The 24,314-nt window shown below is 45.4% G+C and overlaps 1 long non-coding RNA gene across 2 annotated transcripts in view; it reads left to right on the forward strand.

Annotated features, from left to right (window-relative positions):
• Positions 1–2,903: 2,903 nt before the first annotated feature.
• Positions 2,904–24,314, forward strand: part of LOC120601153 (uncharacterized) — a 50,536-nt gene continuing 29,125 nt past the window's right edge. The window contains exon 1 of one of the 2 annotated variants that reach the window (XR_005652372.1): positions 2,904–3,427. This is a non-coding gene — a long non-coding RNA (uncharacterized LOC120601153). The remainder of the gene's footprint in view (positions 3,428–24,314) is intronic. The other variant, XR_005652371.1, reaches the window with a different exon arrangement.

Raw genomic sequence — 24,314 nt, forward strand, 5'->3', positions numbered from 1 at the left:
AATGAAAACACTAACTTGAAAAGATAGCTGCACCCCCTTGTTCACTGAAGCACTATTTATAATAGCCAAGACATGGAAGCAACCTAAGTGTCCATTAGTGGATGAGTGGATACAGAAAATGTGGTATATATGCACAATGGAATATTATTCAATCATAAAAAAGGCAATCTTTTCATTTGCAACAAAATGGATGGTCCTTGAGGGAATTATGCTAAGTGAAATCTGACAGAGGAATGACAAATCCTATATGATCTAACTCATATGTGGGGTATTAAAAAAAAATACTGGACTCATGGATACAAAGAACAGATTGATGGCTGCCAGAGGCAGGAAATGAGGGGTGGGCCAAATGGGTGAAGGGGATCCAAAGGTAGAAACTTACAGTTATAAAATAATTAGTACTGGGGGTGTAAAGTACAGCATGGTGACTAGACATAACTAGACATTGTGATCATTTCAAAATATATATAAATATTGAATCATGTTGTATACCTGAAACTAATAAAAAAAAAAAAGAGCAAGTGCTGGAAAAAGAGTCAACGAAATTGCTAACTCCTAAAAATGAGAGGGAAGGGGACAAACTCTAGACTTAAGATGTAGAACAGGACATGGGCTAGTGAGAAGCCTTACATATATCGCATGGGAGAAGAATACATGAAAACCAAGGAGGCCGAAAAAACTCACCAGTATTGATTGTGATATTACTATTAGAGTACAGATAAATTTAATTAAACATTTAGGACATCAGTTATTATATTACTTATTTTATGAAGGAAAAAGTTAGTGGCTTAAAACAATATACATTTATTGCTTTTAGTTTCTGTGAGTCAAGGATCTAGGCGAGGCTTAGCTGAGTTCTCTGGTTCAGGGTCTCTCACAAGGCTGCAGTGATCTGAAGGCTTGATTGTGGGAAGACTTGCTTCTATAGTCACTCATATGGTTAATAGCAGGATTCAGGTAGTGATCATGGGTTGCTGGACTGAGAGCCTCAGTTCCTTGCTGGCTGTTGGCTGGACACCTTCCTAGTTCCTTGCTATGCGGGCCTCTCCATAAGGTGGCTCACAGCATGGCTTCCCTCAGGGCACACAAGCAAGAGAGGAAGAACAACGAGCAAGGCAGGGCCCCGAATCTTTTGCCAGCCCATCGCTTTTGTCATATTCTGTTTGTTAGAAGAAAGTCCCCAGGTCCAGCCCGTACTCAAGGGGAGTGTTACACAGGGCATGAACACCGAGAAGCAGGATCTCTGGAGCATCTTAGAAGCTGCCTTCCACATGGGTCATAACCGGGGCCTGATTTTGTCGGAAGCAGAAATGTTCGGCAGATAAACATTTATATTCCAATATGAAGGAGGGTGTACATGTTTCTTCGCTTGTGTTGAGTGTTATCCTACAAAAAAATAAAAAAAGTTCTTTAAAAATCGGAAAGGGTAATCTATGAAAAGGATGTGGCGAAGCGGGTAGCAGGCTGGAAAATAAAAACCAAGGACCAAGAGGAAAATGAGAAAATGATTACATAAGGAAGGTGCATGACCATACACTAGGATTTCTGCTTGAGCATTAAAATGTTCTCAGGAGACCCGAGAGAGAGCACCGGACGAATGGAAGTTTCCATGATAAACTGCTGCTTAAAAACCACAGAGTGCTAAGACATTTGACTGACCCCATCCACCAAAAAAATACTTGCCACGGGGACAAATAAATACTTAATACCTGAATGTGCCATTGTAAGGAAATTCCAGTCAGTTGTCAAACCCTCCCTTATATTTAAAATGAGCAAACTATCTATTCAAGGACTTTGTTTTCTTAAAAGGAGTCTAAAAGGAGGTGGAAAAATCACAACATTGGGGGAAATACTTTAGAATAGGCCCATTACTAATCTAATCAGGTTTTGTGGTCTTGCTGCTGCCCATCTCTAGGGCCTTCTCTCCCATGGCTGATTGCCTGGCACATCGTGCTGCAGCGACTGTCCTCCCTGTCAGTCAGGAAAACACAAACTCCTCCTCAAACCTCATTTCATTCAGGTCTGCGCTCCACAGTTACCTTCCCAGAACTTCCCTGACTGCTGTAATGTCATCGCATCGACCTGACCCATGCTCTTACCTTGCTTTTATTATAGTAGTTACTAGTTTCTGGACTTATGTCTTTATTTATCTGTTTATTGCCTGATTCCTGCAATGAGAGAAAAGTTCTGTGAGCTGACTGCTCTGGGACTCGAAAACGCAAGCCACTGGCTCTTAAGAATCATAGTGTCTGTTGAGTGAATGAAAGGAAAAATATAACTGAAGCACATAAAAAAACATGTCAGCAGAAGGGCATAACAAAAAAGACAAAAAATGTGAAGAACAAGCAATGAATTTGCTAGAACTCTGATATTAGGAATTCATGCACAATGGGGGAATATTTATATTTGTGTATAATACGTCATTCATTTTTTAAAAATCCCCAAAGACTCAAATGAACTAATCTACTTGATAATAGTTAGTACGGTATATAAGTCCGCCCTCACTGCAACAGTCTTTTCCTCTAGATGCGCGTGCTATTTTCTGGGGAGCCTCCGCAAGAAGATTGAGCGCACCTCCCTCTTCCATAAAAATGTATTCTTGTAGCTATTGGATTGGATGGCCCTCCGAGGCGCCCTTTTTTCATTGGCCACGACCCCAGTCCATCACTCTCGGACCCAAGCCCTCCATTGGTCCGGTGCCTCAGGCAGCGGCTGCTGGCTTTGCTGCAGCGGGAGGAGTGCCCCGGTGACGTCAAAGGCACCTCCCGCCCACATTCCAAAGTCTGGGCCGAGACTTCCCGCAGTCCCTGCTTTTGGGGGCGGGACATGGCGGAGAGAAAGACTTCTGATTTGGTAGGGTGGGAGAGGTGAGCATTCGATTGGTTGCTGCCCTGGAGGGAGGTGGAGTCGCAGCTGGGTCCTGGAGTCGAGCTGGGGAGCTCTGGGGAATCTCAAAGTTTGTGTCTGGAGCAGTTGTGGAAAGTGGGCTTACTGAGAAAGAATTTTCTTGGGATGAGAGCTGATCTACCTTCATTTTGGATGCACACCGTGCTTTAACCCCTTTAAGCCTTCTCTGCCCGATCCCTGGACGGCCTGTCTCTCCGGGGATTTTCAGATCTCCGAGGATACCGGACGGGAGCTTTTGGCAGTTCTCTCTCAGGCCAGGGAGCGAACATTTTCCTAAGTGCATAAACTACGCGCACACACACACACGCGCACACACACACGGACACATACTCGCGGAGCCGGATCTCGCGCTCGGAGGCGGCTCTGCCCGCTCGCCTCCTGCCCTCAACATCCTCGGCCCAGCGCGTCTCGGACCACCATGGAGGTGCTGGAGAGCGGGGAGCAGAGCGTCCTGCAGTGGGACCGCAAGCTGAGCGAGCTGTCAGAGCCCGGAGAAAGCGAGGCTCTCATGTATCACACGGTGAGGACTTGGCCGGGCCAGGAAGGGGCGGCTGGAAAGGAGGAGTGTTGTCATCAGAGGAACAGCTGGGAACAGGGAACTGGGATGGAAGTATTTGGGAAGAGGCAAGCCCAGAATGAAGAGATCTGGGGAGAGGCGTGGTTTTCTGTCTGAATAGGTAGAAGTGGGCAGCTGATCCTTTTAAACTTTCAATAATAGTTATGACACAGTGTTACTTTAGCATTTTATAGCCCCTCCCCCAGGCTTTTCCATATGTGTAATATCATTTTCTATTGCTATCAGTACTGTAAAGCGGCGAAGGGTAAGGTGTTTTGAGAATAATATGTCTGTTTAGTTTGCTGCCGAGTTTTGTGGGAATGTTTTTAAAAACTAAACAAAATAAGCTAGCATTCTTTCCTTTGCTGTCATATTCTTGCTCTTCCTTTACTTTTTTGTTTATATTTCAAGAAGTACGTGTGTGTGTTTTAGAAAGGCTCCTTTGCAGTGGGAGGAGGATCGCTTTATTTATACAGCCAAGAAATCTGCTTCCTCCCTCTTCAGAGGCATATGGAAAATCTGAGGTAGTTGCATATTTCAGAAAGGCTTTGGAGAAGGTGGGACAGCTCACCAGTTCCTCGTTCAGTCTTCCGTCTGAGACCCCTTCTGGGATTAAACTGTCACAGAGCAAGCACATGTCTTTGAAAGTTTTCGATTTCGATTTTTTGATATTAAATTTGTGAAATGGAATTTTGTTCCCCATAGCTAGCACTGGTGAATGACTTGTATGTGAGATCTCTTTGTGTCTTTTTTATAAACGCAGAAATGGGTGGGGGAGGACATTAATGAGAAAACTAGAGGCTTGGCTGTTTCCCCTTCGTGATTCTTTTAATAGGGTCAATGCCAGGATATTTGAAACTTTTGCAAAATGGCCTTCAGACTCCACCTCTTTGGCCTTTGCCTCCGCCTGATGTTATTTTGAGAAAAGGGATGAGGGCCTCCCTGTGATTCCCACCAAAGTGTTTGTGGTGGCCGAGAATGGCTTGTTTAAAAATGCAGAGCGCAGGGCCGAGAGGGAATGGTAGTTCATGCTGGGGCAAAAGCCAGATGTGATGTGTAGTGGGATCTGCCAGGCTTTGCTCACTGAGCCTGTCCCGAGGAGACCGCGTGGGCTGCATTTGGATTCGGGGCCCAGATGTGCTTCCTGTCATCAGTACAGAAGTTAGAGCACCTTGGCCTTCAGATATCTTCTGGTAATTGGCTGCTGCAGATGTTTCTGCCGTCAGGGGCTGCATTATAACCATGTGCGGAGGGGCAGCGCCTCTCTTTTGTTCGTAAACCCTGTGAGAATGTCCCATCCAGCCACTGTAATGCACAGCTTCAGGGTTGTCTTTGGGCAGGTGGGATGAATTATGCACAGGTGTCCCCATTTCCTTTCTTGGGCCCCATGACTTGTATTTGTGTGATCACAGGCCAGGGTTTGAGATGCTACCTGTGACTGTGACATTACTCCAGGCCAGAGAGCTTGGACTGGCTCTAACATCTTCATACACAGTTTCAGAGGCAGAGGCCTTATGTTCCTTTTGGGATTAAGGGCTCAGCTTTTCTGTGTCGTTATAATGAAGCAGCAATATGTCATTTTCTTTTAATTTTGTTTTTTAAAAATGACTATGTTCACCACTTAGGGACACATCTCTCTTCCGGGCAGCTCACGCATATAAAATGCCCCTCATGATTGCCGCAAGTGATTGCCAAAAAACTGTGTATATGAATTAGTGTTGAAAGAGGTATTGGATTTAGTAGCACAGACGACTGGATTATATTCCTTCTAAACTAAGGGAGTTTGGCAGAGATCCGAAAATAGATAACTTTCCCATCTGTTTCTTGAACTCTCTTGGGTATCCAGTTGCAGAGCTGGTTGTTATTGCCATTTGTCTGTAATGTGGAATGGACTTACCTCCAGGAAAAAAGAGAAATGGCCTGATTATGCATTCATTTAAAGGTTTATTTGTTCTTTTAATTAATAGTTATTGAATATCTTCCATGTGCCTAACACTGTTCTAAGCAGTTGGGATATATCGGTGAACCAAAGCAGATAAAAATTCCTTGAGAAGCATGCATTCTTGTGTGTGTGTGTGTGTGTGTGTGTGTGTGTGTCTGTGTCTGTATGTGTAGAAGAAATAAACAATAAATGGTAAGCCTAACAAAGAAGTAAGTGAAATAATATGTTAGACAATGTAAGTGGTATGGAAGACATAAAAGAACAAGGTACAAGAGATGGAGGAAACAGGATGGAAGAAGCGCAACTATGAATGATATTGAATCGAGAGATTAGAATAAGCTTCCGATAGAAAGTGGATCTGAACAAAGGCTTGAAGGAGGGGAGAATGTTAGCTCAGTTGGATGAATAGCCGGATCGAAGGCCCTAAGGTGGGAATGTGTCCGGCATGAGCCTGTGGTAACATCGCCTTCTGTTTTCGATTCCCCTGTTGTGGTCAGTCATCTTCCACGTAAATGCGGGTTACTTCTGAGACACAGTGCTTGTGTTTGGAATGACCCCATAAACCTTTCCAGGTTGAGTGGATTGCGCGTTATGTAGGGATAGGAAAGCCTGCAGGGAGGGTAAGGCGCAGATGTAAGTTAGATGTAAGATGTAAGATGTAAGATGATGATAGCTACCATCTGTTATTATCTGAAAGGGAGGCTGGCTTCGTGAGTTGCCACCTGTGCAGTCCCACTTCTCTGCTGTCATTGTCTTGACATCCTTAATAGTTTCTGAATAGGCGCCCCAACTTTCCATTTTGTATCGAGTCCCAAAGATCATGTCGCTGGTCCTCCTGAAAGACCTTGTACGCAGTGCTTTTCAAAAAGTGTACCATCGAACCCTCTTCACGACCCAGCGAAGGCACCATTTCTGTTATTTTTTATTTTACAGTTAAGGAAAATGAGTCTTAGTGAAAGTTCCCACAGCTAATTAGCGACAGAACCAGAAACTAATTTCAAGTCTGCCTGCCTCCAAAGCCCACGTTTGTGTCCTGCACGCTCTGAATGAAGGATCCAGACTTAAAAGGGAAGGGATGGAGTTAGAGCATGGGAGAGGATGATTGTAGAGTCAGAACTTGCTGAGCAAGTGAAGGCAGCTAATTTTTAACAGAGCTGGAGGTACTAGCCATCAAGACTTCCTAGCATGATCACTCTGTTTGCTCTAAATCCAGGGATTTAGTTCCCACACACATGATTGCTAATGCCCTGTTTTAGAAAACCTGTCACCTGCCTGATTTAAAAAACTTAGAAGATTCGATTTGCCTGAGGCTGGGATTGTAAAGCGTCTAGGGGCCTTCTGTGAGTCATCAGGAGCAATATTTTTCTCCTTTGGTTAGCTATGAAGAAGACTTCTTGGTCCAGGACAAAGGCTTAGAGGATACAGGTTCAAAGTCTACAAAATAATGAAACACGTAGATAGAATGAATATGGACTCGCTCGTTAGATCCTGAATCATTAGAACTTTGGTCTTCTTGAAGTTTAAAAAAATAGCTCCCATCCAGATGATGAAACATATTTTAAATCAGTGAGTAGTACTCCTAGGAAAGGGTCTTGGGGGTTGGGAGGTCAAGAGAGGGAGAGAGGAAAAGGGAGTTATTTATACACTATCCCGTTGGTACTGTTCAGATTTTTACCTCCTGAATATATTTAGAAAATGAAAAATGACCGTTTAAAGGTACCACATAAAACTGGACTAGATATCACTTTAGCCTGAATTTCCTTGAGGGCAGAGGGGGATCTGAGTGCTATTAATGCTCAACACTATTCCGGCTGGCAGAGGGGCGCTCGGTGGCAAGGGTGGAGGGTTAACAGGGTTTGTGTGGGATAAACCCCGTGATCTTGGTAACTTTCTTATATTTCAGTTTAGCGTTCTGGAGAATAGGGATTTTATCAATCAATGCAATGATTTTTTCTTTCCAAAAAAGTATACCATGAGAACGAACTACCTAGTCTTTGCAAAGATAATGACAGAAGTTCTGCTTGTTTTAAATGTTAAATTCCTATAAATCCAGTTCTGTGTAAAATGACTGAGTGGTTATGCTACTTTGATTTTAACAGTTGGATCTTAGATTGAAATGGCTGAACCCAGACAGTGATAGGTGGGGAGGTAAGGGAATGTCCAGCCCGCCTGGTGTCCGGATGTGAAGGCCATATGGCTTCCACATCTCTCACTGCTTGCCAGAATGGAGTTGGCACATCTTGCAGGCTGGCCATTCCCCCTTCCTCCTTGGCCCAGAGACCAGTGGAGCTCTGGTGGGATACTGACGCTGGTGGTTTGTTGTTTGCCTCCTACCGTTGGCCCCTGGCCAGGTTCTGAGGGGAAACCTGGGTCCCTTTCGCTCGAGAGTATCATTACTTCTGGTCACTGGACCTCCACAAACTGATTTCCAGTAGGAGACAAAATTGAGAAGTGAGTACAATTCGTCTTCAAGGCCCTCACTTCACTTTTTTTCACCCCTTTTGTGTTTCACTTTTTTGGACTCCACATGCTCACTTTAATGATGTTCTCTTTCTAGTTTTTTCCTCTTAAATTTTGCTCTCCAGAAAGACTTGATTAGCTTACGCTAATATTTTTAACAGTAGTTACTTCAGGTCGAAAGGGTGCATCTCTAAATGGAGAACCTAAAGCAATAGGCTAAGGCAATAATAGCCAAGTAGTCGGGGAGGAATACTTGGGAATCGGGGGGGACCCTCGTAACCCTCTACTATATGGCCTTGCATATGTGTTGTGTGTTGCTGATTTGTCCATGTTCTCAAGGATTTTCATTGGCTTGGTAAAAAACATCTTTGACCCATTATATTATTGTCTCTGAATCTGTTCTCACGGTGTTAACAGGGCATGGGGGAAGGTGGACTTGGACACAGTCCTGAAAGATGAGAGGGTGGCACCGAGTATCGCACTTGCCTTCTTTCTGAAAGATCCCTGAGTGATAATGTTCGTGGAGCTCTGATGTAAGTTGCTCCTGCAGGAGAAATGAGGCGTTGCTTCCAGGTTACTGGTTGGATTCAGTTCTAATGCTTGCAGCTGCGAGTAACTGAAAACCGATTCAGATTGCTTATATAGTAAGTAAATTTTTCTGTCATGTTGCAAAAGGCCTACAAATACAGCTACTTGGTTGGCTGATTTGGTCACCCCTGAGCGTCGTCATGGACCCAGATTCCATCCATCTATACGCAGATTTCATCTTTAGGTTGGCGGCAACCTGAAGGCAACTCATATGACTTTCAGGTGTTCAATTCAAAATGACAATATCTAGAGGAAGAAGAGAAGTTGTGTCTTCCCTATGGTTCTTTTTAAGATGGAAGAAACTTTTAGAAGCCCACCAGCTGATTTCTCTTTGAGCTTTGTTGGCAAGTGTGGAATATATGACCGTTTCTAAACCAACGGCTGGAAAGGGATTTGCATGATTGGCTTAGATTAGTCATGTGGGGATGTAGGAAATATTGGAGGCTCAAATCAGTGTGACCATTGTAATGACCATTAATAAAATGGTCTGAGTTGGCAGTCCCTTCCTTAACTAAAAGATGTGTTCGTTTAACCAATGGCTGTTTTTCTCACGAATTTGGAGAATGTTTTAAAATCTGCAGTTAGCATTGGAAGCCAAAGGTTAAACCAAATGCTGTGCCAGTTGCAAAGCTCTCAGAACATAATTTAGCTGTGCTAATAGTGTCCAATGAAGGAAGACTATTGAGAGAGCAGTAGTCTCTGAAATATAAGCAGAGGTCATCCTGGAGGGAGTAGGCTATGTCTCAGCTCACTAACTAGGAAAGGTAGAATTAACTATGTTATCGGAACTCTCTTATCAGGGTCAAATATCAGGGCTGAAGGTAACTAGCTGAGCCATGCAAGATAAGAATGACTGGTTTGGTTTGAGGTCCACACAACCTCACTTCAGCAGATGGGAAGCTGAATGCCAGTTTTCAAAGAAGCTGTTTTTCCAGTTGCGTATGGCTATTCAAATATTGATAAGGGTGTGCCTATTTGGACTGCTTGCCTCAGGCATGGTTCTGACCTATCTGCTGACTTTCTTGGGAAGATGGCCTTAGGCCGTGGCTGGGCATTAGGTAGGGTAGAAAGCCTATGGCTGCAGTGTGTCTGAGTGATTTTATGAATGAGGGAGCAGTGTTCATATTCCTTGCTTGTGTGCAGTCAGGACTGAAAAGAAATGATGATACTCATCATCTCTGTGTCAACCTTGAGCCTATTCCAACATCTCCCTGCTCACCGCATGCTCTCGGGCTCTTCCAGATGAAGTTCTAAGTGACCTCAAGCTTTCCCTGAATGGAATTGTCTGGGTTATCCATGAGGCACCTAGGAGGTGATGGCCCATTTTATCTATGCAGAATCGGAAGCCCAGAGCAGTAAAGAGATCGGCTGGTATCCATACTGTCCAAGGACAGGAGATATGGCTTTGTTTTCTCTTTACTTCCCAGATGCTTAGCTAAGGACAGGATGCTCAGTGATACATGATAATTGCTTGATGCGCAATTAAGTAGAGTGAGGAAGTCTCAGAATGGATAAGCTCGGTGGCCTTTTATTAATATAGTTTTTAAACTCTGCATTCTTGTAAATGCTTCTGCAAATCTGAAAATTTAGTATGACATTGACTCGGGTCATTCTGTGTCAGTATCTTACCTTGTTTCGTCGAGAGAACAAGATGTGGGGATGGTGGTGGGGATGCTCGTCTAATAGTCTCAGCTTGCACTACAGGAGACTTGAGGCAGCATTGTGGGAAGGGTGGGCTTTCGAGCCAGGGAGATTCCAGGGCCACTGGTTCTCTGGGCAAGTTATCTTCCCGCTGTGGGTCTGTTTCTTCGCGCATCACTGCCTGGCCCATCATAGACAGACTTTTCTACGCTCTCCCTTAGGTGAGATGTCCTTCCTGTGTCTGGGAAGAGGTGTCCTGACCTCCGGAGTCTGACATCATGCGGGAAGGGCAGGGGCCTGCAGTGATTCTCTCTCGTGTAGCTCCATTTCCTCTTCTCTCCAGCTTCTACCTTTTGCCGTAAACACAGGTCTCTGCCTGGAACACATGTTTGCCAGATGCTGTTACCCCTTCTTGCTTATTTTCTGTCCTCTTCTTTACTGCCAGGTTTGCTCAAACAGGTGGTCGGTTGCTACAGCCTCCATTTCCTCACTTTCGACTTACTCCCGCATCCTGTATGTTCTGGTTCCCACTGCTTCTAGAAGGTTCCGCCAGCTTCTCCCTATCCGCTAAATCTAGCCTTTTCTCTGTCCTTGCCTGTGAGGCCTCCTGGAACTGTCTGCCGATGGTGACCACAAGGTCATCTGGTAACTCGCTTTGCTTTGGCTTCCGTGACACTCCGATGGGTTTAGTGTTTCCTCCTTCACAGGCTTCCTTCCCACCTGTTAAAATGTGAGCTCCTTTGGGCTCCTCTGTCAACTTCAATATAGCTGGTTCTCAGATCTTGTATGTTATTTGTCCATTGACAAACAGCGAGAGATCTTGGAGGATGACCCAAGGTTCTGCTGGGCCCTCATTAGGTGACCCTTGAAGCTTCATGATGCGTTACTCTGACTAGGAAGAGCTGGGTACACTTTGATTCCCCTTATCACTGCACCCCATTTATGTCAGGAAATGCTTTATGACTCAGCTTCCCTGCAGTGTAAACCCGTGAGAAGCTCACGGGGCATTGCTGGGACACAGCTGTTTCTAGAGTCAGTGGCACCCGGCAGATGCAGGCTGTGTTTTGACTGGGCTTGTGCTGTTTCTTCGGCTGGGGAAACTCTTTGTGCTTTTCTGTGGTGGTTCGTCTACTTTTTTTCTAGGATTGTGAAAGGTCAATGCAAGAGTCAGACATAACTTCTTGGATCATGTACCATTACATTCCTCAGATATGTACGGCTGCTGTCGAGTTCATTTACAGTCGCCTCGTGTCGATTTGCCCACCTTCGAATTTCTCTATTCTGGTGTAATTTATTTATCTACACTTTACTGATATTACCAAAGATCTTTCAATTTAGTCTTGTTATTTTTTTTTTAATTTTTTAGAGTTTAGGTGGGTTACTCTGAGCCACCCAAATTTCTATGCTCGCTTCTTGTTAGACGTATCAGTGGTGGCTCTTGGAAGAGAGTTTTTCTTTGGAGCATAAAGCATTTTGATGTGTGAACTCATCGTAGTACAAGTCACTTCACATCCCAGGTCTCAGGGTCTCCGTCTGTAAAATGCAGTATTCGTATCACAGTTCCAAAGATTCCTTTTTATTCCAGTTTTGTGCCGGGTATTAATGTTCCTACTCTTGAAAGTCTCTCGTCTTTAAAAAGTGGGTGATGGAAACAACAGCAAGATTCAGCCGATTGCCTGTCTCCTTGGGGCCACTCAATTGGCAGATATAGTTTTGCATTTTGTAGCCTGTTTTCTGACTTATAACCTTGCTTCAGTAGAAACCAGACAAATGAAGAATGGAAAAACAGAGAGGCACAGAGGTAGGAAACATATATATATATTTTTAATACCAGAAAAAAAAAAAAAAGCCCTCTTTAGACTTCTTGGCAAATAAGAGGAGTCTAGGTAAAAAAAAAATCCGCAAACAGTTTCCTAGTAGTCTGAGTGGAAAATCCTGGTTTTTAACATTTCATATCTTGGAAATGTCTGAATAGTTTTTATTTAAAGGGAAATTCCTTTTGGCTGAGAAAGAACCTGCAGGATTCAAACTGATAGGGTGATGTTTTTAGAAAACTTAGAGGAAGTAAGGCTCCCCGCTGGCCAATTGTTAAACAGAAATTTAAGCCCTTGGTAACTAATCTTAGTGTTTTAAAGATTCAACCCCTAACTCCTTCTTTCTCCTCGCTTCCTGTCTGCAAGCTGGGGAAACATGTCCCACAGCTGGTCTGTGCTCCAACTTGAGAAACTTAATGAGCTGCTTTTCTAAACCTGCGCATGTTCCAGGCAGGAGGATATACATTCTTGACCTCGCAGCTCTCCCTGTAGAGTGGGAAGGAAGATACGTAAACAAGTCATTAAATTACATGTCATTAAATACCTGGTGTACATTATACACTAGAGCTGTTTTCAAAGTATATCTGGGGTGCAGAGAAAGGAGTAACGATTCTGAAGGGGATGGAGAGTTTGGGAACTCTTCAAGAAGCAGGTGATATTTGCAGTGGGTCTCGAAGTATGTAAATGAGTTCTTCAGGCAGTGAGAACAGCAGATGTAGAGTAGGAATGTGTAAAACATCTTGGCTGATTCTGAAAATCTTAGGTTTTGCGTAGCTGGAGAGTAGGGTGCTCTGTGGGGAGTGTTGGAAGACAGGGCAAGATCGGCAAAGGTTTGCATGGTTTGTTAACCATTTGGACATTCTTTGGTGGGCACTAGCATGGAAGGCTTTTAACAAGAGAGGGGCAGGAGCAGGAATGTATTTTGGAAGGAAAGCCTAGTGGTTATGGAGTACGGATTGGAGGGCAGAATTAATAGCAGCAAGACAATCTGCTGGCTGGCTGGCCGTTTCATCTGTGGAGTTAGAATGAGGTACTGTGAAGGCCTGGACCAGACAGGGAAGAGCACATGAGTGCAAGAAGGGTTAGCAGCTAGACTGGGAGGCTTGACGACATGGGACTGAAAGAGGGATATGCTGCCCTTGACTTTGAAGGGGAGTGGGGAGTATTTGGGGGAGTGAATTTGGTCCAGACGATAATGAGTTCGATTTCGGACCTGGTACTTCTGATGTGTTCATGGAACATTTAGATGCTTAAAAGACATTTGGAAACTTAGGTCTGCAGTTCTGGAGTTAGGTCTGGACTGGAGATGTAGATCTGGGTGTTAGTCTAGAGGAGGATAAGCGAAGCCAACGGCTCATATGAGAGTCTGCGAAGTCACACTGGGAGTGAGGAGTGGGAGAGAAAGGCTGAGGATGGAGCCCTGGGGGAATCTACTGATAGAACTCAGAAAGAGTCGGCAGGAAAATGTGGAGAAAATCCAGGAAAATCCCATCATGGGATCCAACAGAGGGGAGAGTTGCTACGGAGTGGTCAGTATAAATAAGGGCGGAGAGTGCTCTTCGGCTGACCGCTCAGCACTGCAGGGTCTGTGCTTGTGTTCGCTCAGGGCAGGACCTGTGTCCGGGAGCCACAGAGGCCTCCCTGGGTTCTGTGCCCGTGGGCATACCACAGGGCGTCGTGCCTGGGAGTGGAGGCCTCGTAGGGACTGCAGAAGGGCAGGAACTGAGAAATACACATGGCAGATAACACACGCAACGCTGCCTCTTTCAGACGTCTTTCGTGCAAGATCAGAATCAGTCCTCAGAATTGCCCTTGCAAACCATCAAGGTGCCTGCGCTGTTTATGAGGTACCTGTCTTCATTTTCTCCAGGCCACGTTCCTCTATCTCTGACGGCCTCCCAGTCAGAGAGGAGGAGTTTGTGCATGTGTCCCTTTGTGCGTGTGTCATTTGTGGTTCTTAGGTTTTGGGTCATGCAAAAGGAGAGCCTCCCGACTCACACCTATAAAAGAGTGTTGGGATTTTTCAAACAACTCAAAGGTTTGAAGCTTTTCCTTTCTTTGTTTCTTCTGACTCTTCTCGCTAAGAAAGTATCAGGTAGATGCACTGGTCACCAAAGATGAGTCTGATGTCAACAATCACAGAGATGTCAACAATATTTACATAGTAGAAAAAAAAACAAAAAACAAATTGTCCCTGTTTTTGTACATCATAATAGGGGCAGGTGAGGACAGATGATTTTGTAATAGGAATATGAGTCTAAAGGCTTCCAGGGCAAGGAACATTAAAATGAATGCTGTGGCTTCACAGAAAATAGGCAGCTACAAGCGGGATTTCAGGACCTACAAAGGGGACTCTGTTGGGACACTCTGTGGCCCCTCCGTGCCCGCTGTGTGCTGGGGCTGGCTTCCGCCTGTGTCCGGGATGAGTTAGATTCTGCTTCTCGACTGCCTAGGGAGGAAGGGGCGCCGCCCAGACAGGCATTTTGGGATCCACCCCACGGTGCAGCTCGGGTGTGGGTTACGCGTATCTCTTGGCTGACTGGGAAACAGACTATTTTTTATCTCATTATTTCAATAGCAAAATGTCTTATGTAATTGAAACTCCTAGGTTACAATTTAAAAAAAAAATAGACTTAATTTTTTAGAACAGTTTTAGGTTCACAGCAAAATCGATCCGAGCATACAGAGTTCCCATACACCCCCTGCCCACCCACTACACACAGCCTGCCCCACCGTCGAACATATTCTGTTAAAAACTTTTGGCACGTGGATTCATAAGCTGGGGTTACCTGGGGCAGCTTTGATTTTTAACTTTGTTTTTTTAAAATTAGTCACAGACAAGTTTCCTTTTGTAGTCCAACAAGAAGCCAAATTAAGGCTCCTAAGAGCCTAAACTCGTGTGCATTTTTGTGTGGGCAATGTTTTTGCTTTAATAAAAACTTACTTCAAACAATTTAGAAGCAGACCTATCGATTTCAGTAGAATACAATTAAAAAGTTAAAATGTGGTGTGTCCCTCAGGCCCTGCCTTCCATTTCCAAGTGGTTTAGACACAGGACCGGTGCTTCGGAAACGAAGATGGGATCGAGTGGACCAAATACTGTATTTTTTTGTATCTAAGAACCTGAAGCCCATCTTTGTAGCTGTGACTTTTTAACTTCCTACTCTGAGATGGTATTCATTTCTGAGGCACTGCCAGGAGCTGTTTTTCTGGTTCTGCTCCGGATTTGCAAGTTTTCTTCCCAGAGCTCTCTTGCAGTTCATGACCTACATTTGGGAGCAGCTGGAAGGCCCGGGGCCGCGGGCTGAGGGGGCCGTGGAGGCCACAACAAAACCCAGATGGTGACAAACCTGCCTGTCGTGTTCTAACTGACGGTGCCCAGGGACCTCGACCATCTAAACAGAGGCATTTTCGTGTGTGATGAGAGAGAGAGGCAGAAAAGTAGCAGCGAGAAAACCATTTGGTTTTCCAGCTGTGTTTACTCATTGGAAACACGAGGTGGGTCGAAACCCAGTGTTTCCTTTTAATTTAAATACAGACTCAGGAGGAAACTGCAGCGAAGCCGGGCTCTGCTAGAGTGGGGTGCTTGCGTGGACTGAGCATGATGCATTTTTAGCCTTTTTATTCCTAGTCTTCCTGTTCCTGTTGTGGGATTCTGAATGTCCTGTGGTCTGCTGATGGCTCACCCGCTGGGGGGAAAGGTTGGTAGGAAAAGCAGGCATTTTGGAGTAAGTACAAACTTCATAGCTTTATTATCACTGACAGATTATTTATTCAGTGCTTTCCCAGCTCTGTCGACATGGTATTCTTAGAAATGGATGATGTCTGCCTGGTGCATTGAAGTGATAGATGAAGCTGATCACAGCCCAGGGCCTCTCTCTGCTTCAGCCTCCACTTCGGGTTCTCCATAGGCACATTCCTTGTGAAGCTACCAGAACAGGGTCAGGCATGTCATAGGGATCCAATAAAATGTTTGCTGAACGAGTGGATAAACAAATAACTCTGGGCTTATGATATGGTTCTGGCACTCCCTACTCTGGGTACCTTTCTGAGATTTTTACAAGGCCATGGTAGAGGATGAGTGACATGATGTAAATAAAGTGTTTCTCATTATTCCTGGTCCATGGCCACTACTTAGGAGATATTAAGCCCCTATCTTCCATTTTTCTACTCAAGTAATTTCAGGGAGGTGTAAGAAGAAAATCTTTGCTGAATTCTAAATGTCAGGGAAAAAACCGGTGATAGAATAGCCTCTCTAACATGACCTAATTATTTTATTGATTGATTGATTTTCTCCAGTTTTGAGATATAATCGATATGTAACATTTTATCTGTTTAAGGTATACAACATAACGATTTGATATATGTCCATCACCTCATATAGTTACAGTTATTTTTCCTTACGATAAGAATTTTTTAGATCTACTCTCAGCAGCTTTCAAATACACACCGCAGTGTTGTTAACCACAGACACCATGCCGTGCATGACCTCCCCAGGACTTACTCATCTTATAACTGGAAGTTTGTACCTTTTGACCACTTTTATCTTAATGCAGACTAATTGTGACTAGACATTTATGGGAGAGGCCCTAAAAGTTTCTTTAGTTCCTACCTGAATCTTTTGAGACTCAAGGTCTGGTATTGATTTGCATGACCAAATTTACACTTCGATTTTTCAGGCACCTGCTTCTGCAGAACTGAAATTCTTTGTAGGTTTTGAGGGGGTGGGTTGGTGACAGGTGTTAACATTCTCCTAGTAACAAGAGGAAAGGCAAGGAGGGGCCAGCCCATTCCTTGTTCCCTGAAATAACCGTGTATAAATGGACATTGAGATCAGTTACCTTGTTTTTCTGATGTAAATAGGGCTTCTGGGGCTGATTGTGATATGCTTCAGAATCCATTAACACCAGGAGAGGAGGGGAAGGAATGGTAAGCATAGACTGGAGCAGAGGGCCCTGCCCATAGAGTCAGGGAGAAGTGTGCAGGGCTGTCTGCCTGCTGTGACCCTGTCTGTCCCCTGGGCCTCCCTGCAGAGCAACTTTGAGTGCTGCTGATAAGCTGCAGCAAAAGGCGCTTAAGCCACACACTCTCCTGAACTGCATTCAGCCTTTAAAAAAATTTTTTTTAAATAAAGAAAAAATTTTAATTAAAATTTTAATTTTATGTCTCAATTACAGTTGACCTTCAATATTATTTTATATTAGTTTCAGGTGTACAGCATAGTGGTTAGACATTTATAGAATTTAGGAAGCGATTCCCCTGATAAGTATAATACCCATCTGGCACCACACATAGTTATTACGCTGTTACTGACTATAGTCCCTATGTCGTACTTTATATCCCCATGACTATTTTATAACTACAAATTGTACTTCTTACTGTCTTTACCTTTTCCGGCCTGCCCTCCCCCCACCCCCAGCCTACCCAGGTCTCCCATCTGGCAGCCCTCAGTTTGTTCTCTGTTTCTATGAGTCAGTTTCTGTTTTGTTTGTTTATATTGTTCTTTAGATTCCACATATAAGTGAAATCATACGGTATTTATCTTTCTCTCTCTGATTTATTTCACTTAGCATTATACCCTCTAGGTCCACCTATGTTGTCACAAATTGTTAGATTTCATTCTTTTTCATGACTGAATAGTATTCTGTTGTATATATGTACCATATCTTCTTTATCCAATCATCTATTGATGGACGTAGGTATCTTCCATCTCACGACTGTTGTAAAAATGCTGTGCATAAATCTTCTCGAATTAGTGTTTAGGATTTCTTCAGATAATACCAGAAGTGGGATTGCTGAGTCATAAGGTAAGTTCTATTTTTAAATTCTCGAGGAACCATCGTACTGTTTTCCATTCGTACTCAGCCTTTGACCTTCTGAAGTAGTTGATGTAACTAGAGTTCAGTGAGAGAACCTGCCCTGAGTCTGCTTTCTTGGGAAGCAGGGTTCTAGTTGGTCTTCTTTTAACTGGAATAACTGGCATTCTATCTACAGAAGTTCCTTGGAGATCCTGACATGTGACTGGACCCCCTTTCCATAATGCCTTGTTATTTTTTTTTGGCAATTTCAATAGAAGTTTGGGAAGATGCTGTTAGAAACTTGTACCCAAATGTCCATCCCTTCCAGAAGTTGTAAATTTTTATTTGAAACAACAACAACAACAACAACAAAATCATTACTGATAATGAGGTCGAATGCCAAAGAGAGAAAATCCTTAGCTGTAAAGGCCGACGAGTTTGAATGTGCTACCTGGCGGTTCTTCTCTATAGAGCTGCATTTCTGCAAAACAGCTGGCGATTTGGAAGACCGGTTAGCCCTTCATTGGTTTTTCATGAAATGCAGATAACTTTTCGTGGCGAAGTTTGTTCTTTGGTATTTGCCAACCAAAAGAAAAATATCCTGGTAGATAGATTTTTTTTTTTCCTCATTGCCCTTTTGAGAAAATATTACCTGAGCCAAATTTGCTTTTAGGAAAAAAAAAAAAAAGTAAAACAAAACCATGAACAGAAGTTTTAAGATTGCAAGTGTATATGCCACTTGGCTTCAAAATACAGTAATGTAAACATGTAAGGACCTACTACTGCTTATCTTGTGAACCAAGAAGTCCTGCGCTAGGCCTTGAAGACGGGTGCAGTGGTCGAATGGTGCCAGTGGGGCCCAGGACTGCTTCACCTTTTCATTCTACCCTCTTTAGCAGGTAGACCTTTGTCCTCATGGGCATTGACTTGTGACTGCAAAATAGCTGCTTCACCTCCAGCATAGCATCAGCCTCCCCGGAGCAGAAAGTGGGAGGGCAAAGCAGAGGGGGGGTGGTACCTGTATCGGAAAAGCCAAGGCTTGCTCCCCCCAGAATTCCTCTTAGGTTTCAGTGGCCAGCCCTCCCCACATGAGGGGCCAGGGAGGGGGCGTTGCAGCTGGATGCCTTGCTGCCCTGAACAAGACTGATACCCGATAGTGAGGAGGGCGGGCAGGATGAGTGGTGAGGCAGCCGCGTCTGCCTCACTGAGTACAATAGAAGGTTTCCTCAAACTTACAGGGTCACAGGTTTGGAAGGGACTTTTGACATGGCTGAGCACAGCCCTTTCACGTCACAGATAAGAGAACTCTTTATTTCCTTCTACTTCTGCTCAGTGCGCCAAAGCCCCAGTTGTACTTTTCGACACTCCTGGGCTGGGCCGCTCACCCCCTGATGTGCAAACTGTGCCTGGAATGTGAGTGGGCTTTGAAGAAGTCCCTTTCACCAGAGAGGAGAGTGGCAGGGACACAGGTGGTGTGTATATGGGAATCAAAAGGTCTGATTATGCTCAGGAAAAGCAGCCGGCCAACAATAATTACCGGGCCGCCTCTGAGCTCAGAGCCTGGAATCCGGCCTCCTGGAATGATCACAAAAGCCATAGAAGACAGCCCTGCCCTAGAGTGAAGCCCAGCAGGGCTGCTGCCTGAACGAGCACGTGTGTGAGTCAAAGCCGAGACGTGTGCTAACAGTGAAGGACGGCCGTGGCAGATCGAGCAGCCAGGCCTGGAGGAACTGGCTGTGAGCAGGGACTTGTAAAGATCTATTATTTGATGGAGAGCGATGTGCGTGAAAATACTGGTTTGAGAGAAGGCAACTTTGCCTGGTTGGAGCCATGTAACAACTTGGGCCTGAAGCCTGCTGCGTTTTCTCTAGAAGAGCAGCCCCACGTGGACAGTCGGAGCACGCCTGGAGGACCACCAGCTCTCCCTCCGGACTTCCCATTTCAATCATTTTCCCTTCTCACATCTAGGACTGCTTGGTCACCTTAAAATGTCATTTCTGCCCTTGCTTCTGCTGTTTCAGACCCCTCCGTCGGGGGCCCAGCCAGCCTCCTCCGTGCCGGACCTGCATGCCCCATAGCGTCCTGGAGGGCATTCTCCAGCCTGGCCTAAGGGCCGTGTGGTAGAAGAGGCAAAAATGAGGGGACCGGTGTCTCAGAGGCTCTTATTCTCCACAGTGGACCAGGTGGAGGAGTTGGGCACTGACAGTGTCTAGGTGTCGTGGTCTGCATGGGCTGCTGTCACAAAATACCATAGCCTGGGGGGCTTGAACTAAAGGCTTTCGTTCCTCAGAGTCTGGAGGCTGAGAAGTCCAAGATCAAGGTGCCGGCAAATCCCGTTCCTGGAGAGAGCCCTCTCCCAGACTTTCCCCTTGCCGTGTCCTCACACGGTGGAGGGAGAGAGCTGAGTACCGGTCTCTCTTCCTCTCCTGTCAAGGGCACTGATCCCATCAGGGGGGCCCCACCCTCATGACCTCACCTAAACCTCATTACTTCCTAAAAGTCCCATCTTCAGATACCATCACATTGCGTTAACATACGGATTTTGAGGTAACACGATTCAGTCCATAGCACTGGGTGTTCACTGGAGTTTCACGAAGCTCTTGAGGGACAAGTGCTGGTGACCAGGGCAGTTCGCGTTCTGCTGGAAGAAACCCGTGAGACTTGAAACCCCGTAGCATGGTGGTTTTTAAGCTGGGTCCGTGGACTCATGGGTCTGGAAGCCACCTGAGATGCCCTCCACCGTGTCCAGGTGCGGTGCATATGTGCATTTTTCTTCTCATTCTCAGAAGATATTCATGGCCCCCAAAATGTTAAGAGCTAGTGTCCTGGAGATTGCACGTCTAAAGTGGAGGCTAGAGGGATCAGGTCTGGGCGCCGAGGTGTCCCCCCAGCATCCCGTGGGCACAGATGAGAACCCCCACTGCACTGCTCGCTGTCTGTTTCCCACAGCATTCCGCTCGCTCCCGCCACCGTGCACTAATTAGACCCTGCCCACCGACAGGTAGGCGTAGCACCCCCAAACTACAGGGAGCGCTTCGCCTGGATGCTGCACTGTCTGTTCCCTAAACCTTACCCTTTGTTTTCATTTTTTGGGGGAACAACCCCCTTTGTTTGGAAAATTGCATTAAAAATAAGTGGCTTACATCATTAAAAAAAGTCTTGCTTTTTAAAGACATTTTATAGTATTCTCAAAATAACCGATTCAAAGTAGACAAATTCGAAGCCGTCTTTTCTGACCATAAATGGAAGACTCCACCTCCCATATTCACTTAAAACACCCCGGGCTGAAGCATAACTCGCCTTGATTTTTCTTCCTTTCTCCTTTCTGGTCTTCCCATGTCAAGAGTTCTTCTCTACATCCGTTTTGAATTTTATTTGACCTTATATGTTTCTTTATGCCCGTTAAATCATTTTTGAAACATGATAAACATAAATTTCAAAAACACAGATCCTCCTGGAATCTGGCCTTCGCCTAGGGTTTGGCCCTCTCCTGCCCCGGGCACCATCCCTCAAAGACGCCACGTCATTTGCCTGGTCCCGTCTTCCCTTTCCCCACTGGGCTTTCTTCTTCTCGTCTCCTTCCTGTCCCCTTTCTCTTTTCTTGAGTCCTTTGCTCTCCTCCTTTCTTCTCCACACCTAGACCTTTCCCTTCCTCTCTGACTGCGCTCCAACTCCGCGCCTGTTTCTAGAGCTTTCCTCAGCTCTGATGGCACGAGGACCCGAACTCAGGGTTTCGAATCTGCTCTTAGATCGTCCTGCCTCATTGCAAGGACTTGTGTTCCCTAGGCAATGATGGCATCCTGGAGGTTGTCACGTTAGTGGTGTGCATCAGTAAGGGGATTGGAAACTGCAGAATTTGCTTTCCAAATGCAGGGAGTAGCTGGAGACCGAGGCGTTTTCACATTGGGCCAATGTGAAGTACGGAGGACGCCAGCCTGGAACTCTGCCAGCTTTAGAGCCTGCCTGAGCAAACTCAGTCATGCGTTTTAGGAGCTGGTCCACTGGGGAAATTCGGATCTAGGTTTGCTGCTTACAGGTGTCTGTCATGCTTGGGGTAAGCTCTGGGCACCGGCAATCCCCCTGCCCCTCTCTGTTGTGTTTGTCCAGGCCTAGGAGTGTGGCACACCAGTCTGGAACCTTCTCAACTGGGCCTCTGGTCACGTCCTTGGCTGACTCCATCCCTGAGCTGTCAAGCCAGATGAACCCCCTGCAACTATGAGGCTCCTGCTGTGATTATACCCACTGCCTAGAGCAATGATTCTCGATCTTGACTGCACTTTATAATTACCTGGGAGCTTAAAAAATTTTGTTGCCTGGGTCCCAGCCCAAGAGATTCTGATCTACTTGGTTCTGGGATGAGGTCTGAGCAGCAGACATGTTTAAAAGCTTCCCTAGTCATTCCAAAGTGAAACCGAGGTTGAAACTGCTGGCTCGGAGCTTTGCTACTTAAAGCGCGGGTCCATGGACCAGCAGTTTCAGCATCTCCTGGGAGTTTGTCACTGATGCAGAATCTCAGGCCCCACCCCAGGCTTTCTCAGTGATAATCTGAGGATCAGCAGCTCCCTCGCCAATTCCCATGGATGTTAAAGTTTGAGAATCATTGGCCAGGTGTCCTGCTGCCTCTCCTGTGAGGCCAATTGGACTCCAGCCATGTCACACTTCACCAAGTGTGATGCCAGGTCAAGCTAGATGGAGCCCAAGAAACTGACTTGGCCTATGAACCTTTCTTGGGGGTCAGTTCTACACCTGATTAGGCCCCTTGCCCCCTCCCATTCCTGACTAATCCCTCTTATACCTGTCCACTCAGACGTCCCACTCCGTGCTAGCGATACAAGGATCTGGGTAGCAGTCCTGTTCTGAGATTAGAGTCCAGTGGGAATAACTTGGCCTGATGGCCTGACCTCATGGTGCTTTGCCTAGTCAACCTGGCTGAATTTGCCCTTTGCTGACCCTGGGGGGAGTGGAGTGGAATTAGGAAAACCACACAAAAAACAAAAGTTCCATGAAAGATACTGAATAAAGCATTCTAGCGCTGGGATGGTTAGACCAGAGACGACAGGTGCAGAGTGCTGGTGGCGTTCTTCTGTCCCCGTGCCTGCTGCGGGCCCCTCCTTTGAACCCAGCTCTTCTGCCTTCTGAGCTCACACTGGACCCTACTTTCTTGCCCAGTAAGGCACTCCAGGCAGACATTGCCAATCGCTCAGATTTTGCACTTAAAATTCAACTAGTTTGAATTTTTTTTTCCAGAGTAGCATCAGTTACTACTCATATTATGATGCTTGAGTTTTGTCTCAGAACTTCTGAGTTGTCTAATAACCTCTGAGATGCCATCGGCGACTTTCACCTCATTTTGCCACTCTTGTGTCTTTCGGCCGTCACAGGCACCTGGTGAAGCGAATGCAGGTGTCTCTGAGATTGTCATGCGTGTGTCCCTTCCACAAATAGTCCTTGAGCAGCACTGGGCTAGGACTTGAGTCACAGACTTAGTGTGGACCCAGCTCCCTACCTCTGCTGCCTCAGCCCTGCTGCCCTAACTTGAACGGGCCTCTTTTCCTTTTATTCCTCATCACATGGTGGGAAATACACTGGATTGGGTCATTCACCTTCCTGTTCCCCAGTGTCACAGCTTGGCCAGTGTCCTACGTTCTTTTCCTATTCTGCATTATTTAAAAACAGTGTGACCTGATGTACTAATCTTCACGTACCATCATGGCTGACGTTACCGCCTTCCTGGACCATTTGCCTTCACGTTGATTGGAGCTCAGGAGTCAGGCAGGTGAGCGAGTGAAGCTGATCAGGAGATCGCTGGGCGCACGAGGGACTGGAGAACCTGGGAGCTTAGGGCCTGTCCGGAGGAAGCAGCAGGCACTCAGCTCCAACGCACTGCTGTCAGACAGGAATTCGGATCTAGCGTTGCCAGATCATCTAGCTTTAAAAGAAGCTGGAAAAGCAGATTTTTGTGTTAATCTCTTGCTTTTCAAAGTTGCCCCGGCCCCATGCCCTGCCAATAAAATTAAAGAAAAAAAAAAGCTTAAAGGACATATCTTCATAGGCCATTCAAGGATAAGTTGTGGACTCTCCCAGAATTCACAGAAATCTGACAAATGCTCCAGCCAGTGTAAACTGCGCCAAGATCGTCCAGGCTGAGGCATGGCTTTCTTGGGTTGTTGTTTATCTTCGTTTTGTAAAAAGTGCTGTTTCTCCACCTATCTGAAATGCTTCTGGAATTAGAACTACAAATGCCATCAGGACATTTTTTTGCTTTGTCCTGATTGCTTTTCAAGCCCATCTTTTCCTTCGTAAAGTCTGTTTTTAAGAGAGACTATTCTCTCTGACCTTGATTTCGATTTTTCTGTAAAGTGCTTTCAGATCACCAAAAATGTGGCCAGAAGTCAGGTCATTTACATTTTGGGTTCAGTAAGTCTCTGATTTAATTTGATTTACCTTGATCTCATTTGCTTCATTCGTAAAGCGGAATGATAACACTCATTGATTTCACAGAGTTATAAGGATTAAATGAAATCATTTATGTGGAATCACTTTAGAAAAAGTTAAAGGTACTCCCTAATTTTAAAGTGTTAAGTTAAAATTAGAAGGTGCTTCCCGAT

Source organism: Pteropus medius, unplaced genomic scaffold, assembly GCF_902729225.1.
Source record: "Pteropus medius unplaced genomic scaffold, Ma_sr-lr_union100, whole genome shotgun sequence".
In the NCBI taxonomy this organism is placed as follows: Eukaryota; Metazoa; Chordata; class Mammalia; order Chiroptera; family Pteropodidae; genus Pteropus; species Pteropus medius.